Source organism: Erithacus rubecula (assembly GCF_903797595.1).
Source record: "Erithacus rubecula genome assembly, chromosome: 2".
Classification (NCBI taxonomy): domain Eukaryota; kingdom Metazoa; phylum Chordata; class Aves; order Passeriformes; family Muscicapidae; genus Erithacus; species Erithacus rubecula.
The window spans coordinates 79,801,919-79,817,592 of record NC_136685.1 but is presented as its reverse complement, the minus strand read 5'-3'; the positions used below and the strand labels follow the sequence as shown (position 1 = coordinate 79,817,592).

Genomic DNA, 15,674 nt, shown 5'->3' with positions numbered 1-15,674 from the left:
AGTATCAACTGCCAGGCTATTTACTGATGCTGGGGTTTGCTTCTGGTCAAAGGCTTCACTTTTGCAGCAAGCCCAGCTGCAGAGCCCAGGCAAAGGGAGTGCAGTGCTCCTCAGCACCTTCCTCATCCCCCTGCAAGGCATGGATTCTGACCACATGATGTGGGCAGCCTGTAGGTGCTGCCTCCAGCCCTGTTCAGGAACATGCTGGCAGATCAATGACCTGGTGTGGTTCACCACGCAGACACACCAGCCTGTGTTGCCACGAGCAGTGGGTGTGAAGATGGGAAGGAGAGGCCGTAGGGTAGGGTGGATCACTTCAGAAGAGCTTGGCTGTGTTGCCGTTGGTCTGTGGTTAATGGATAACACTCCTGCTCTTGCCAAATGATGCCATGAAGACCCACCCAACCCAGCCATCCTCAGCCACAGCCCAATGCCTACAAACCCTGATGGGATGAAAGCACCGTGCACTGTGTGCATCCTGCAGCAGAATGCTCCCTGTGGGTGCTGCCCACCCTATCACATCCTTCCAGCCCTGCTCTTCACCTCCAGCCCCTGCCTGCCTCCTCCCTCTGCAGCTTCCTCGTCTGCTCACTCCATGAATTTCCAGCTGGAAATTTCACAGCGAGGTGCCTTCCTATCAGACTAGTTCTAAAGGAAACAAACTAAAGCAAGTCTCACTGGCAGTTGTGTAGTGGGAAGAAGCAAGAAGGCTCTGCGGAAATCTGCCTGACTTCCTGCTGACAGTTTCTGCACGAGCTGCTAGGCAGGCAGTAGGTCTCTGCTCCCTCTGGGCCCCAAGGAAAGGCAGTCTTCTGGAGAGGAAGGCTGACTGTGCTCACAGCTTAACCAAGAGGCTGAAAGAGAGCCTTGAGCACTGCACCCAGAATGCCAGCCTCACCAATGAGTGTCACAGCTAGTGCATGACAGTCACACACAGAGTTTTAAGCCTCCCCTTCCTTGGGGACCAGCAAGACCAGGAAAAAGCCTGCTCCAAGCCAGAGCAGTGACAATTTTCACACCACTGACATCAGCAATGAAATTACAAAGGACTTATTAGCGTTATTCCTACGCAACAGCTTCCATTGTCTCATGGGAACAACAATCCTCAGATGCATTCCTCATGCAGCATCACAGCTCCTCTCCCACACGGGGACCCCAGAGTCCATGCACAGCCCCCCACTCCAGCTAGGTCCAGGAATGTGGAGTGAGAGATGGGGTGCAGTACTGTGCTGCAGCTTCAGCTGGGGCACTGAGACTCTCCAGACCACACATCCTGATGTAACCAAACCCATCCAGTCTCTGCACACTTGTTTTCCCATCCTGCATCTTGCATACTCTTAACCTAAGAAGCAATTAGTCTTTATAGCACTGCTTAATCTAATCAAATTAACTGTGTGGCTGGTGAAACCCTCACTCCTGCCTCGCTCAAATGCCTGTAGCTCATTTTCCATAGTGCTTTGGGCCTCAGCTTGTTGGTAGCTGAGTACAAGCTAGCACAGAGATGAGACTGAGAGCTGGCAGTCCTGCAGCCTCAAGCAGTGCAGTGCTGGGCTGGCAGGGGTCTCAGGACAGAGCTGGGTGTTGGGAAGGCTCAGGAAGGCACAGGGAGGTAAGCGAGGTTTACACTGTGGGGTCAGTACGGAGCTGGCAAGGACCGCGAGCAAACAGAATTCCATGGATGAGAGCGGGCGTTGCAGCTTCCGTAACACTTGCCAAGGGCCTGGACGTTACACTGAACAAAAACAGCCAAGATCTACTTATGTCCTGTGGAAACCACCAGGAGCCATTTGCTGGCTTCCTAAAGCCAGTGGCTGGTGCTTTCCCATTTGGACAGAGCATCCTGGGCTCCCTCTATCCCAGTGGGCTGGTCCCTAAGCACTGCCTCTGCCAGGAGAGCTGGGAATGAAGCTGGGCAGTGAAGAAGGTGCAGCACAGGAGTGGGTGAACGTGTGCCTTGTCCTCCACACCCTGGCTTACCCCCATACCACAACAAGGAATAAGACAGGTCAGGCCAGGGCAACAACAAAGCCCATGGCTCATCTTCAAAGAGGAAGAGGCTCATTAACACCTCCCAGCCCAAGATAATGAGAGCAGGGATGCCATGCTGGGGAATTGATGCCAGTAGTTAATTATGCAGCTTGGTGAGGAATGGGGAAGAGGGACAACTGCAGGATGGAGGTGCACACTGTCCTGTGTGCTGGTGCCACATCTGCTGATTGAAGCTGAAGTGAATTTCTTCAGCCTCCTCACTCCAAGTGTCTGGTACAGCCTCCACCTCTTGTCTGCACTAGTTGTGGAGAGACAAGTCATCTTGCAAAGCATCTTCTGGGGCTGATGCTACAGCCCTTGGTGCTGAAATGAAAGCGCCTTTGCTCTGTGAAAATCTTTTTGGTGAGTCAAGAGCAAGCCTACCTGCCTTTTTGAGGAGCAAAAAGCAGTGGCAGAAGCAGGAGTGCTTTGGAGGGCATATGTGTCAGCACAGGACCAACACTATCAATGGCCCTGGAGCTGCACGAAGACAACCAGTGAACGCGAGGGGAAAAGCATCCCTGCAGTCACATCCTGAGGCTGCTTTGCACAGAGGGCAGGCTCGAGGGAGCCTGAGGCTGTCCAGCAGTTTGCAGATGCGGGTGAGTGGAAACAATGCCACCAAGCTGGGATGCAGTGCAGAAGGAACATGGGATTTCCCATGTCGGCACTCACAGAAGTCCCTCAACTGTGTCTGCTCGCAACAGGCAACTGAGGGGCCATTGGGCTGCTTTCGGAGCAGCCGGGAAGTGCATCCAGCTGTGGCCATCCAGCTGCACAAATTCCTCCTGCAGCCCCTACCCTGGGATCAAGGACACAGGCTTTACTTGTCTGTGATCCCACAGCTCAAGGGCTTAGCCGCTGCTGCCTTCCCACACAGTCTGCAATTCCACAGCCCATTCCCTGGAGGCAGAGGGGAGCGCTGATGAATACAGGCAAGGACTGTGTTGGTCTGGCAGTATTAGCATCTAGCAGGGATGAGAAGCTCAGATTTAACTACAGGGGTGAGGAGGACAGCACAAAAGGGCTCTACAGGAGCTCCTGGTACTTCTGCCTGGACCAGGCTCTCCATTAACACTGATGGTTCACTCAGGAATGGAAAGAAACACTCATTGAAATCACCCACAACATCCCACAGCCAACTGGGAGCATTTTCTCGAGCAGGACCTGGAGCAACCCCGACCCAGCGGTTTTTCTGCCAGCCGAGGGGGCTCTGCCCCACTTCTCGCACATGGCAGCACATGGCACCCTGCCCACGCACCTAACAGCGGGTCCCCAGCACGGCCGCCGGCTGGGGCAAGCTGCCAGACAGACCCTGCTCGGCAGGGATGTGCACCTGTGCAGCCGGAGGACCGCGGCACAAACCCCTCGGTGAAGTCCTGCATCCCAGGTACCAGAGCATCACTGCGCTCTGCATCCTCAGAGCCACGTGCTGGCCGCTCCACTTGGCATCCCCACAACCACACGCTCTCCCCCGGGCAGTAACTATGAAAGGGGATTTGTAGCTGCCGTGCAAGGTACCAAGGAAGACCCTCTGCCCCGAAAAGCAGCATCTTTGCACCACAAACCCCGCCCGGTCCCCCAAGGCGCGGCTCGCACACCGCCTCTCCCCACGCTGCGGCGGCGAATCCTGAGCTCGGGATATCCCCCGGCTCCCTCCGAAGGTTCTCCACTGCTGCACCCGGCAGCTTTGAAACACCTCGCAGGGAGCCGGGGCGGTCAAAAGCTCGGCGACTTAGAGCCCGTAACTGGAAGGGGAGCGCAGCGCTCGCTCGCTGCCTGCCCGCTCTTTCTCTCCCCGGTGCGGCACATAGAAATAGAACCGCCATTCGCCCCCGTCCCGCTCTCCAAACTCCGCCTCTCCGCCGCCTCCAGCGCCACGCGGTTCCCGCGTGGGAGAACGGCGGGTTTTCCCCCTTCCCGCCGCTCCCCGTCCCCGCTCGCCCCCGCAGAACAGGGATAAGGGAGCCGCGGTCCCGGGCGGGCAGCCGTGCGCACCGAACCCACCTGCGCCGCGCTCTCGCTGTCCCTGGCCGCGCCGTGCCCCGGGTCTCTGCCCGCCCCTGGCTCCCCCCATGGCCGCGCCCACCGCAGCTCCACGCCCCGCATCTGGCGGGAAACCCCCCGGCCCGGCCGCGCTGCCTGGGGGAAAGGGAAAGCAAAACAAGCCCCCTCCAACTCCGCAGCCGCGCTTCCGCTAATGTCCTTGCGCTTACAGATACTATAGCTCGAAAGGGAACTATGCACTAAATTATGGCTCTAAACGGAGTGTGAACTGGCCCGTAGTTCGCTGTGTTCCGCCCTTGTCCCCCATGCTGCATTCTAATTCAGGCAAAAACACTCTGCTGGCAGTCACCACCTAAGGGTGTTAATATATGTACATGTGTAATATATGTAATGTATATTTATATATATACGGATATGTACGTACACACAAATATATATACGCACGTGTATACACACAGATTATATATATATATAAAACTTTCTTGAGTTACTGATCCAGTGGGTGTCGTCCTTGCCCATGGCAGGGGGATTGGAACTTAATGATCCTTAAGGTCCCTTTCAACCCAAACCATTAACCATTTACAATTCTGTAAGTGACAGAAAGGATTAAAGATACCTTTTTGCACTGTGTATCCGTGGTGGTGCTACCCAGGATGGCAGAGCCCTGTGAACCTTAGCAATTCCCCTATATTTGGAGGATATATGTGTATTCAGTATCCAGAGGGCACACAAAATACTATTAGTTTTTTTCTGGCTACCGCCTTCACACTCCTATCTCCCCAGAACTGATATCTACTCCTCTGTGATAAAAGCCTGTTGCTCATCTGAAGTGCAAACGTGGAGGATTCCTCAGGTACTTTGTCCCCCAGCAAAGGGGAGTGCGCCTGAATTTAACCTTATATCCGTGCGGTTAAACAGTCACAGAAATATTTTTTTATCTTGCTGTATGTTTAAAGGAAAACAGGGCCCTCCTGGCTCTCTCCATTCACTGTGCTGTGCAGGCAAGGGCAGTGGCACCATAAAGTCCCTGCAGCAGCTTTGACCATTAAAACATTTGTTCCATTAATAAACAGCCTCAGAAAATTCTCTGCAGATGGTGATCAGTTTGGGTTAGAAATTAAAACCAGAAGTTAAAACACCCCCGAAAGCCCTGGCAGATTCTCATTCTCACGCTCTCTCAGCAAGATGATCTCTAACACACATCTTCCTGCCGAATCCAAGCACCCAGCTTATATTTTAAGACAGACCTACACAGCATTGCCACATAAGCAAAAAGTTCTCAAAGCCCGAGAAAAAGGCAGTGGTAACTGGGCTGAGACAGCTATCAGTGCTTTCTGATCTGCTACAATGGACGCCGTGGAGTGTCACCCTGAGGAAAAGACCTCTGCACTGATCTCTGCTCAGCAGCAGCCTCCACAGCTGGATCTCTCCCTCTGCTCTGGCCATAGATATTTGTCATGGTTATGGGCTTCTGGGGTCAGATAGTAGGATACACTAACAACATGAGGAGAGTGGCAGACACTGCTGCCAGATAGTAAGACAGGAGGCTCTTCTCTTAAATTTAAGATCCATATCAGAACAAATTTAATTTAAAAGCTCTCATCTCCAATTAAAGCTCCCAGGCTGCATCTCTCAGGCAATGACAGACCCAAGCCTTGGGCCTGCCTTTCCTCAGCCCCCTTTTTGTAAGCCATTCTGGTCTGGAAGGTGTTCTGCGTAAGCTGCAGCACACACAAGACCTCTCCTCTTCCCAGCCTCCTCTTTACTCTCCTCTCTTCTCTGCAAAATCCAAACAAAACAGAAAAGCAGAAAGCTGCTTGGGGTGTCTTATGTCACCTCCTCTCTAACTTTGAGATGTGCCATTTTGTCCCCCACAGAGCCACACAAGCCCCCTTGGCAGTCCCTGGAATATGGATACCACAACAGCTTGGGCACCATGTTTCTCCTTGTGATATCCACACTTGCTGCTCAGCAGCATGAGCTAAATTTGAGCATCTCTACAATTCTATTTTTCTATATAAGCTCCAACTTTAGCACAGACTAAAAGCTGTGAGAACCAATTCCCCCAGGAACTTGAGCACAGGGTCCAGACTGGCACTGCCCAGCCAAACTGAACACTTGTGCTTCCAGAAGCCAGGACAAGGCTCTCAGCCTTGACATTTATAACCTCAGACCCCATCGGGAGGAGAAACCACCACAAAATTTACCTTTGAGTGGATATTCCAGGAAGTTTCTCCTTCAGGACAGGGCGGGTGCAGCCGCTGCCTCGCCCCAGGATTTCAGCAGCAGGGCGCAGTAGCACTTACCATCACCAAAGTACAGGATTAAATGTTCTCTAATTGGCAGCTCTGGTCCTGTCTGCACAGCCACTCCCCCAGTCACTGGAATCAAACATCTCTCCATAGAGACAGCTCTCACTGGAGATGGGGGGGTTGAAATCCATTAGTGCTGAACAGCATCCCAGCCACTGGTGACCGCAGGCAGACAGGAGACCAGCAGAAAGCCTTGAGGGGAGGCACGGAGAAAGGCAGCTTCCAGCTCCTGAGCACAGCACGGGCTGCTGGCTGCTTCCCTGCCTAGACCCGGGCACCCACCCATCCCAGCCTGCAGGACAGGGTCTAATGCTGGTTTCTCTTGTGCAGGCAGAAGACCTGGAGCAAGCAAGACACCGTGGGGAGAAGGCTAAGTCTGGGAGACTGAGTGTCCTTCAAAATCCAGCCCTGGCTGCTGCAGGACAGGAGACATTTTGCTCAAAGTTCTCTTCTCCGTAGAGGCACTTCAGCCCCTCAGGGAGCACGGCTGCTCCCGAGAGCGATGCAAGTCCTTGGGTTGTGTAATGTCAGCGGCAGCTTGCGGTTTCAGAGGGGTGACACCTCCTCTAGGGTGCATGGGAATGTAACAAATTGTACTTGTTTATTGCCCCACAAACATGAGCCCTTGCTGCAGGGCCAAGTGGCCTTGCTTCATCTTGGTAAAGGTGTTGTATTTGAAGAACCCTCTGCTCCCAAGTGACTCATGTTATCATCTTCACCTCTGTGTGTGCAATAACAACCTCCTAGAAAAAGCACACAGCTACAAAAACAGTCTCTGCTCCAAACTGGAAACAGCTGTGCTTTGCCCAGCACTGGTCCTGGGCCCACCACTGTATGACCCACAGAGCAAGATGTTTTCTCCCCTGTATAATTTGGACAAGAAGGAAAGGCTGCCTCGAGTGGGGCCGGGGGTTTGCTATGCTCCCACCCTCTCCATCCCCAAAGCAGCAGCACAGTGCCAGAACACGCTGCTGCTGTTGGCAGACTGCAAAGGGAGAAGGCAGGGAGGAAGGCAGCCAGCAAAGCCTCTCCCTTACATAAGGCTGGAAGTCCCATGGACATGCTTCCCAGAACATGCTGGTGGGGTGAAGCTGCCCAGCCCTTTGAGTTGTCTTTCTGGAAACTCAAACATGCGCTGCAGGCGATGCTGTCACCTGGAGCCCATATTGCACACTCGGCTCACAGCTAGTTTGGAACAGGCAGAACAAACAGGCGAAGTGCTCTCCCTTCAGTGACACTTGCTGCCAAACCTTCCACAAAAGCTGCCTTTTTTGTTTTTCCCCTCCTCCCTTACAGCAATTCCCTACTTTAACTAAAGCTATGAAATCCAAAAGGGGAAAACAAACAAACAACTGGTTTGGAAAGCAAGAGCAAAAAGGGAGATTTATTCCAGGCAGTGGATAATGTATCATAGGAGCTAAAGAGTATTTTTGGTGCCTCCTGGGCAATATCTGAGTTTTAGGCTGCATTTGCAGGCACTTAATGTTTCCAGAATCTTTTACACTTGGCACCCACATCCCGCCTTCCTTGGAGATTTGCAAGCACTTTGCAACCATACATTAATTAACCCACCAGCCCTCCTCTGCAATGAGATTTCCCTTTCCCTGTAATTTGCCTGTGCTAGGGACAGGGTAAACTGAGGCATGGCAAGGCCATCAGCCTGCAGCAGAACCGAAGCCAGGGGGCTGCATGCCATCCAGGTCTCCTTTCCATTGCAAAACCACCCTTCCCTTTGCAAGCACCACCCACACTGACTGCGCTTCCCTCCGCTGGATGCTGCCTGCCCCATTCCAGAGGAAGGCATGGGCAGGTCAGCTCACAGAGCCTCTGTGCTGGCCCTGGGTGCCATGGGGCAGAGAAACAGAGAGCCAGTGTGTCTGAAAGGCAGAGCAGTACTGGAATGGCAAGCAGATTAGCAGCTGTATCCAATTGCCTGCATGTGTGACAAGGCAGCCATATGGGGAAAGGGGGAAAAGGGGCATTTTAATCAGTCACACAGAAGGAAACATAGTCAAGTGCACCAGATTATTAATCTATTAGCCAACAGGGGGCAAAAAAAACCCTACTACAGGCTCTTGGGAATCCAGTTATAACAAGACTACAGGGATCATGGATGCTTTGATAGTCAACAAAGCATCTCAGCCTGTTGCTGAGGAGAGCGGATGGCTCAGGGACAGATTGTTTTATTTTTGCTATTCCCTTGCTGGTCCTGGCTGACCTTGGAGCAGGGTCCTGGCTGAAGAGCTCCTGGCAGGGTTTTTTTAGGGTGGGAGATCTCCAGTCATTGCTTGCAGGACTCCTGATGGTGATCCCTGGGCTCTTGGTGCCCTGCCCTGTATTTTGGGATGATGTGGTAGCAGTAGCACAGAGGTCATGCTCACCTGATGGTCTGAGCCTTGCTGGGACAAGGTGGGGAAGGAGTGGGCTGCAATACCCTCCTGAACTCTGCCTGTGGCACAGAGATCCAGCTGGCACATCACCGCTTGCAGGGAGCCACACACACCTCCAGCATCCTGTCGTCCCTCTGCTTCCTTGCACGGCTTGGCCTGCAGGGATAAAGTCAGGCAGCTCTGTGACTTCTTCACTAGTGGGCTGAGGGCAGTAGGAGCTCACTGCCAGCAGCAGAGCAGCCCTGGGTGAAATCCTGCAAGGACAGGCAAGGCAGAGAGGCCCTTGGTGCCAATCAGCCCCAACCTCCCCATGCTAAGCATCCCCCTTTGCTGGTAGCACTGAGATGCAATGTGGTGATAGCGCTACCCCCAAGCACTCACAGCCCTGGTGAGCAAATGGTCTGGAGACATGACAAGGAAGGGCCTCCATGCACCTCCAGCCCAGTGCCAGTGGCAGGGCCATGGGTGTTTTCCAGCTCAGCAAGCAGAAACAAATCCCATTGTCCGCTGATTGGTTGCAGCTCAGCAAGGGGCCCATGCTGCCCACGGAGCTCCTGGGGCCTGGCACAGACAGCAGGGTTCAGTCAAAGCTCCAGCCCCCTCTCAGGCTGCTGGAGGAGGGCCAGCCTGCCCCAGTGGAACAGCAGCATTTTTGGGACACAGGGCATCTCCCTGCTGTAAGCCTGGGGGACACCAGCCCCTCTGCCAAGTCGCTTCTGAGGATCTCCCATCCTCACCATCTCCTGGGTGCAAGCAATCCCTCCCTCCTCCATCCCCATCCTTCTGCCTCCCTCCCTGCACTGCTGCTGCCCTCTCCTGAGCTGCAGCTGCCCATTTAATTTCTGCTACAAGCATTAAGGCAGTAAATATTGACTAAATGGCACCAATTAGCAGCTGAGCTGCTGGGTGCTAGTTACTGAGTGACAGCTGTGCCGACAGGGGCCAAGGGTGAATTGTTACCTCACTGCAGGCATCGGCACCTGCCAGGGCCCAAGCTGAGGCTTGGATAAACTCAAGACACACAGTTCAGGCTCCCACTTGTACCAGAGGAGCCAGGGTTAACCCCTGGCTCTGAGGCAGGCAGGAACATCCTGTGGCATTCAGAAATGGTAGCCCTGGGGCACAGACCACCCCAAGCACCCGGTCATGGTGTCACCCCAGGTCTCCTTGGCTGAGGATGGAGCTGGTGCTGGCAGAGGGAGCCACACTATAGCCAAGGTCATCTGGCCCATTGAAGCAGTGCCGGGGGCACATCCTCCTCCTTAGCTAGCAGCACCAGTCTCCCACGATGGAGCACAGCCATTAAGAAATTGGCTGGCATGCCACACTCGTAAAACACTGCAGGGGAGCTGTGGGCTGCTGGGAACCAGAAACCTGGCAAGAGGAAGAGGGGTGGCAGCTGCTGTGTGGTCCCGTTCACATCCATCCACACCCCAGTGGAGCAAGGTGCCCAGCGACTCCTGGGGTCTCCAAGAACCATCTAAGTGCCTTTCTGTAGGATGAGTGAATGCCAGCTGTGGAAGATAGCCTGAAGCAGTGGCTCCCATCAGTCTTCCCGAGGCACCTTGGTGGCAGCAGACAGAGCCATGCTCCAGCTCTCTGTGAGTCCTGCTACAGTCAGAGTCTGCCCATCCTGCATGGCCAAGGTGCCTACCTGTTCTCCCAGCCAGCCTGCTCCCTGGGCTGTCTCTGTGGTCACTGGCACCACGAGGACCATGGCACATGGCCACCTGCAGAGATGAGGGCTCCAAACATAGGTCCAAGAGCTCTCACAGTCGTGCCAGCCCGTCTGTGCCTGGCCCAACATTTGCTGGCTGGCGTGGAGGAATTCTGCTCTGTGCAAATGTCTGGCAAGGCTGACTAAATCCTGTCTGGAGACTAAGTCCATCCAGTCATGCTTTCCCCTTTGGGCGAATCAGCAGCAGAGCTGTGGCTGAATGCTTCTAAACATCCCCCAGGGAGGTCTCCAGGAGGGCCCTTTCCCACAGCTTCCAACAGTACCAGCCGTTCATCATTTTTTCTCCGTGCCAGTCATGCTTCCGCAGGTTCCCAAGCTGAAACGAGGCCCCCAGGCCACCCAGTGCAGCACAACCATGCGACATCAAAAGAAGGGCAGGCCAAACCCATGACCAGCAGCCCAGCTGCCAGGGTACCTCTGGGACTGCCCTCCCCCGCTCCCTCTGCAAAGCTGAGAGCGCAGCGGCGGGCAGAGGATGCTCCACCACGGAACCCTCGGGGGGTCCTGCACCCCGCACACCAGCAGCCTGCAGAGCCCCGCGGCAGAGTTCGCCGGCCCAGCGCTCCCTCTGGCCCCTTCCCAGGCCTGTGCAGAGCTGTCGGACCCCGGGGGGCTCGGGGGGTGCCCGGTTCGGTTCGGTGCGGAGCCCCAAACGGACGGGCGGGGCGCGGGCCGGCGCTGCCCCCTGGCGGCCGCGCGGGGCGCTGCGGCAGCCGCGGAGCGGGAGCACGGGGAGCGCACGGGGAGCGCACGGGGAAGGAATTAATTAGCCTTAGGGCTAATTAAGCCTGGCTCCGGGAATGCCGCCCCAGCGCGGGAGGTGCCGAGCTGGTGTGGTGGGAGAGGGACTGGCATTCCAGGGTGGGGAGGCATCCCAAGCCACCCCTCGGGCAGGGGGTTTAGGGAAGGGTGGGCACGGCTGCGAGCACTGGGGTCACCGCGAGGATGAGGAGACAGTGAGCGGCAGCAGGGAAACGGGGGAATGAACGGCACTGGGAGCCAAGAGAACAAAGTGGGACAGGGCACCCCGAAGTGTGGGCTTGTGCATGCTGTGCTGACCCATGACTGGGGATGTGTGAGAGCCGGGAAATCTAGGAGTAAGCAGGGAAATCCCAGAGCAGAAACAGGAGCTTTTTATTTGGAGGTGGTTTAAAGAAACAGAGTTTGCCTATAGGTAACACACTGTGCAGAAGGGCAGGGATAGTGTTAGGAAGCAGATTTCAGGGTCAGGATGGATCACATGAGGTCATAAGACCGTGACAGTCACCCTGAACATGTTAACTGTCCTGCAGGGCTGTACTTGCTGCTCAACTGCAGGCCACAGAGGAAAGAGTCCAGGCTGGTCTACTGAGAATACCAAATTCCACAGGGATGGGATGGGGAAAGGTTTGAAGTGCATCTCCTCAGCACTTCTCAAAGGTTACTTCTCAAAAGGCAGCTTGCCTGCTTCTCTTCTTGCTCCTGTGAGGCATCCAGAAGCACCCTTGTGCCACAAGGCCTCAGGGACAAGAGGCGCTCCTGGCACTACCCTCCCAGGGCCTCAGGCTTATTCTGTGCATCCATACTCAGCTGATAGGGACTCAGTCTCCGGGGAAACAGCCTGCTCTTCTAACACTGCTGCCCAGACCCAGTAAATCTCTCCTCTGGCAAGACAGATGACAAAAGTCAGCTGGGACAACAGCGGTGGCTGGCATCCCACAAAGATCCCTTTTCTGGGGAGAAGCTGCAGACATCACCAACCCCCTGTCTTCTCAGTCTCCACACAGGATATGGGGATGCAAGCAAGTGGGAAAGCCTCACCTGACTTTTGCTAATGCTGTGCCCTAGGATGGTGTTGTTGGGAAGTTTCACAGCAGAGTGGAGCTGCTATGCAATGCCCAGCAGGGCTGCTGCTGATCCTGCTTTGCACCTGCAGTCATGAAGGTGCTGCGTTTCCTGCAAAAAAAGCAGGCTTCTCAAGAAGGAAAAGACCTCCACAAAAACCAACTTTCTGGAGAGCCCTGGAGGGTCTTGTTGCTGGCAGTAGCTCAGGGCAGAGCTGCCTGCTCTGATGGAGGATTGGCTTCTCTGCCACTGCTGCCCAATATCTCCCATCTTGCTGGTCCCAGTGACATCTAGCTTGCCTTCAGGGATACTCCAGGCATTCCTGGTAGGGAGTGGCAGGACTTCTTATATGTCTGTCCAGAAAGCAGGGCAGCACAGCTGATGCTCCTCCACCACATCCTCTATCACCTTCCCCACACAAGCCTAAGGAACATGACAGATAAATTTCACTATCCCCTACCACTCAGCTGTGCCAGCTTCCCTCACTCTCTATGTTTTCTAGTCTGTTTCAGCCCCTACAGCACCCACTCTTCCCAGGACAGCACCAGGGCACTGGATGGATAATGACAAAAAGCAGCAGTGGGGACCCTGTTTTCTCACCTCTTGCATTAAGACCTTTACTGGGGCAGCAGAGCAGTGCCCTGACCTTGAGAGACACCACTCATTTGGGTCAAGGGCCATGCTATGAACCCTGCTCTGCCTGTACCTTCACCTCTCTTCTGCCTGCACGCGAGGTCAGGCTCCTGCAAACAAGCCTTGGGCCATGCCTTGGACTCAGAATGCAGCCAGGACCTCTGCACCGGGCCAAATCACGCCGAGGGCAGCCAGGGAATGGTGCCTGGGGAGAAAGGACCTGCATGGGGAATGGTGCAAGGGGGAAGGGCAAGCTCCCAGCGGTCAGCCTACAAATAGAAAGGGTCATGGGAGAGTGCCCGGCTACAGGGACAAAGGGCCTGCAAGAAGCAAATGGGGTTGTAGAAGTTCTGGCAGGGAGGTGAACGGTGGCACTGCCCCAGGAACCCCAAGAACGTGGAGGGCTCCCTGGAGGTGCTCCCTGTGGTGCAGGCACCCCCGCGGCCATCCGGGAACATGTGACTGGCAGTCCAGGGACGGGGCCAGCACTGAGAGTGGGCTGGGACTGACACAGGAAGGTGACGGAGCCAGTAAGCGGTGGCTGTGCCAGTGGTCGGGTGACATCTACCGCGAGCAGGGTAACCAAACACCGTCCCCAGCTGGCTGTTTCGGGGGATGGCGAAAGGGGAAGCGTTACTTGCCCTGTGGTACCGTGTTCCTGGGACAGGCTCCCTGGCCGGCCCCGCGGCTGTCCTGTGGAGGGAGGGGAAGGGAAGGCACAGCAGCCAGCACCGGCAGGAGCGGGGCCGAGCCAGCCAGCCGTCTCTCAGCCCCGGCCGCTCCGCATGGCCGCGGGACGGCTCCAGCCGGCTCCCAGCGCTTCCCCGAGCCCCTCCGCTGCTGCCGGGGGCCCCGCTCCGCCCCAGCACCCCCCCGCCCGAGGCAGCCGGGTCGCTTACACGTTTCCCCGGGGCTGCCGGCTCCTTCCCGCGGCGCAGGCACGGTCCCGTCCCCGGCGCACGGTGCCAGCAGCGCCGGCCGGGTCCTAGCGCTGCCCGCAGCGCCAAGGGCACCGCGGGCGGGCCGGGACAGCCCTCGGCTCCGCGGCACGGTGCCCCCACCCCTCGCACCCCGCTCTGACCCGCCCCCCCCCCTCCCCAGCTGCATCGGCCGCACCTGAGAGCGGGAGGCTGCCGGGTCACCCCGCTACCGCGGCTCCGGCACAGGAATGTTCATGCTCTGGCTCTTCCCCAGTGTCTCCCCTCTCCCTGGAACGGACGGCTGGCCCTGCTGCCCTGGGAGGGGGGCATAGCCGTGCAGTCCTTTGGCCGAGGCAAGGAGGGCAGGGTGCCGCAGGCAGCCCCTCCACTGCTGCTTCCCGTTTTCACTTCCCCTGCGCCGGGGTCAGGCTCCGAACCCTCCTTGCAGCTCTGGGACTAGAAAGCCCCGGACCCTGGCTGGGGTCCCGCAGTGTGTGATGGCCCCCGAGCCCAGCACAGGCTCCCGGCTGCAGGGTGACCTTGCAGCAGGACTGCCGAGCCGCCGAAACGGGGGACGAGACCTTGGCTCAACGGAGGAGGCTGGAACCAGCCCCTCTCCTTGGTGCCCGGCAGAACAAGGCACGACAGGGACAGTGCTTATTCGGGACATCTCCCTGCCTGCACCCTGCCCTTACCTTGATAGCTCAGCTCTCCTGCCGCCAGATGATGCTGCCTGCGGACTCCTCACTGCCTGGTGCAAGCAGGGTTGGGATTTCTCGCGGCAGCAGGACCGGGGTGCAAAGCTTTGCCACCCTACAGGCGCTGCAGCCGGAGTGGGTTTCAGAGCCCTGGTGCTGGCTGGGGCTGGCTGAGCACGGCTTCCGCTGGCTCAGCAGGTGGAGGCTGCATGCACGGGCAGATTAGTGGTGGGGGGGGGGGGGGGGGAATTGGCTTCTGCCATAAGAACGCAGGATTCGTCATCGGGTTGCTGTGGGACCAAGTGCCAGCACGAGGGAGGAGAGAGGGGAGGCTATGGGTGGGCAGCTGCCTCGGCGGGGGGGACAATGAAGCCTGCACAAGGGAGGTATACTGAAAGCGATGCTGCAGGTGCCAGCATCGTCCCTCGGGATGGTATTATCTCTCTAGTGGCACGTGTCACCCCATGCTCCTGTGCTGGACTTGGGCCATGGTGGGATTCTTGTTGAGCTTGTCAGCACTGACCCCTGGGCTTGTGGGGGGGGGGGGGGGGGGGGGGGGGGGCTGGGGGGGGGGGGGGGGGGAGTAAAGCACTCTGCTGCACTGCCCTCTGCCGGGCCCCGCAGCTGCTCAGGAATGAACTGGCACCGGCCCACCAGCTGCTCTCCCGGTAAGTGCACACAGAGCTGGAATGCTGTGCTTCAGCCTCCTCGCTGGCCTGGACAGGCCTGGCCCCTGCCCAGGGCATCTCCCTCCCAGCCTTACCATCCTGCTTGTCTTTCCCATTAAGGAAGTGCAGGCAGCTGAGCTTTGGTGCAGGAGGAAAACAGGTGTCAGAGCCAAGAGTGATGGAGCCAGTGAGGGGTGGTAAGACACAGGGGAAGCTCAGACAGCACACTCCCGTCCACAGAGCAGAACCTTGAACTGGCATTCCCTCCATCCCTTGTTGGGAATGTGGAGAAAGTCCCTCTGCTGGTGACCCTGGTGTGCCCACCTCCACCCCAGTGCCTGTCTCCAACCCCAGGAGAACTGCAGGAGGGAGATGGGGTGTCAGGAGCATTTCTGCTCTCCCAGCCCTTGCTGCAGAGCTGGGCTGCAGCCAGTACTTCTATTTTAAGCCTCACAA

The 15,674-nt window shown here is 56.6% G+C and overlaps 1 protein-coding gene across 5 annotated transcripts in view; it reads right to left on the bottom strand.

Moving 5' to 3' along the window:
* The window catches only part of SLC29A1 (solute carrier family 29 member 1 (Augustine blood group)), a 32,581-nt gene extending 17,836 nt beyond the window's left edge, over positions 1 to 14,745 (bottom strand). The window contains exons 1-2 of one of the 5 annotated variants that reach the window (XM_079298511.1): positions 14,548 to 14,745; positions 8,729 to 8,893 (exon numbers count right to left, since the gene is read on the bottom strand). The gene's annotated coding sequence lies outside the window, so the exon portion shown is untranslated. Of the gene's footprint in view, positions 1 to 4,035; positions 4,080 to 6,242; positions 6,267 to 8,728; positions 8,894 to 13,831; positions 13,960 to 14,048; positions 14,416 to 14,547 lie in introns of those variants that run through there. The other 4 variants (XM_079298512.1, XM_079298510.1, XM_079298517.1 and 1 more) reach the window with 4 other exon arrangements.
* Positions 14,746 to 15,674: the final 929 nt, after the last annotated feature.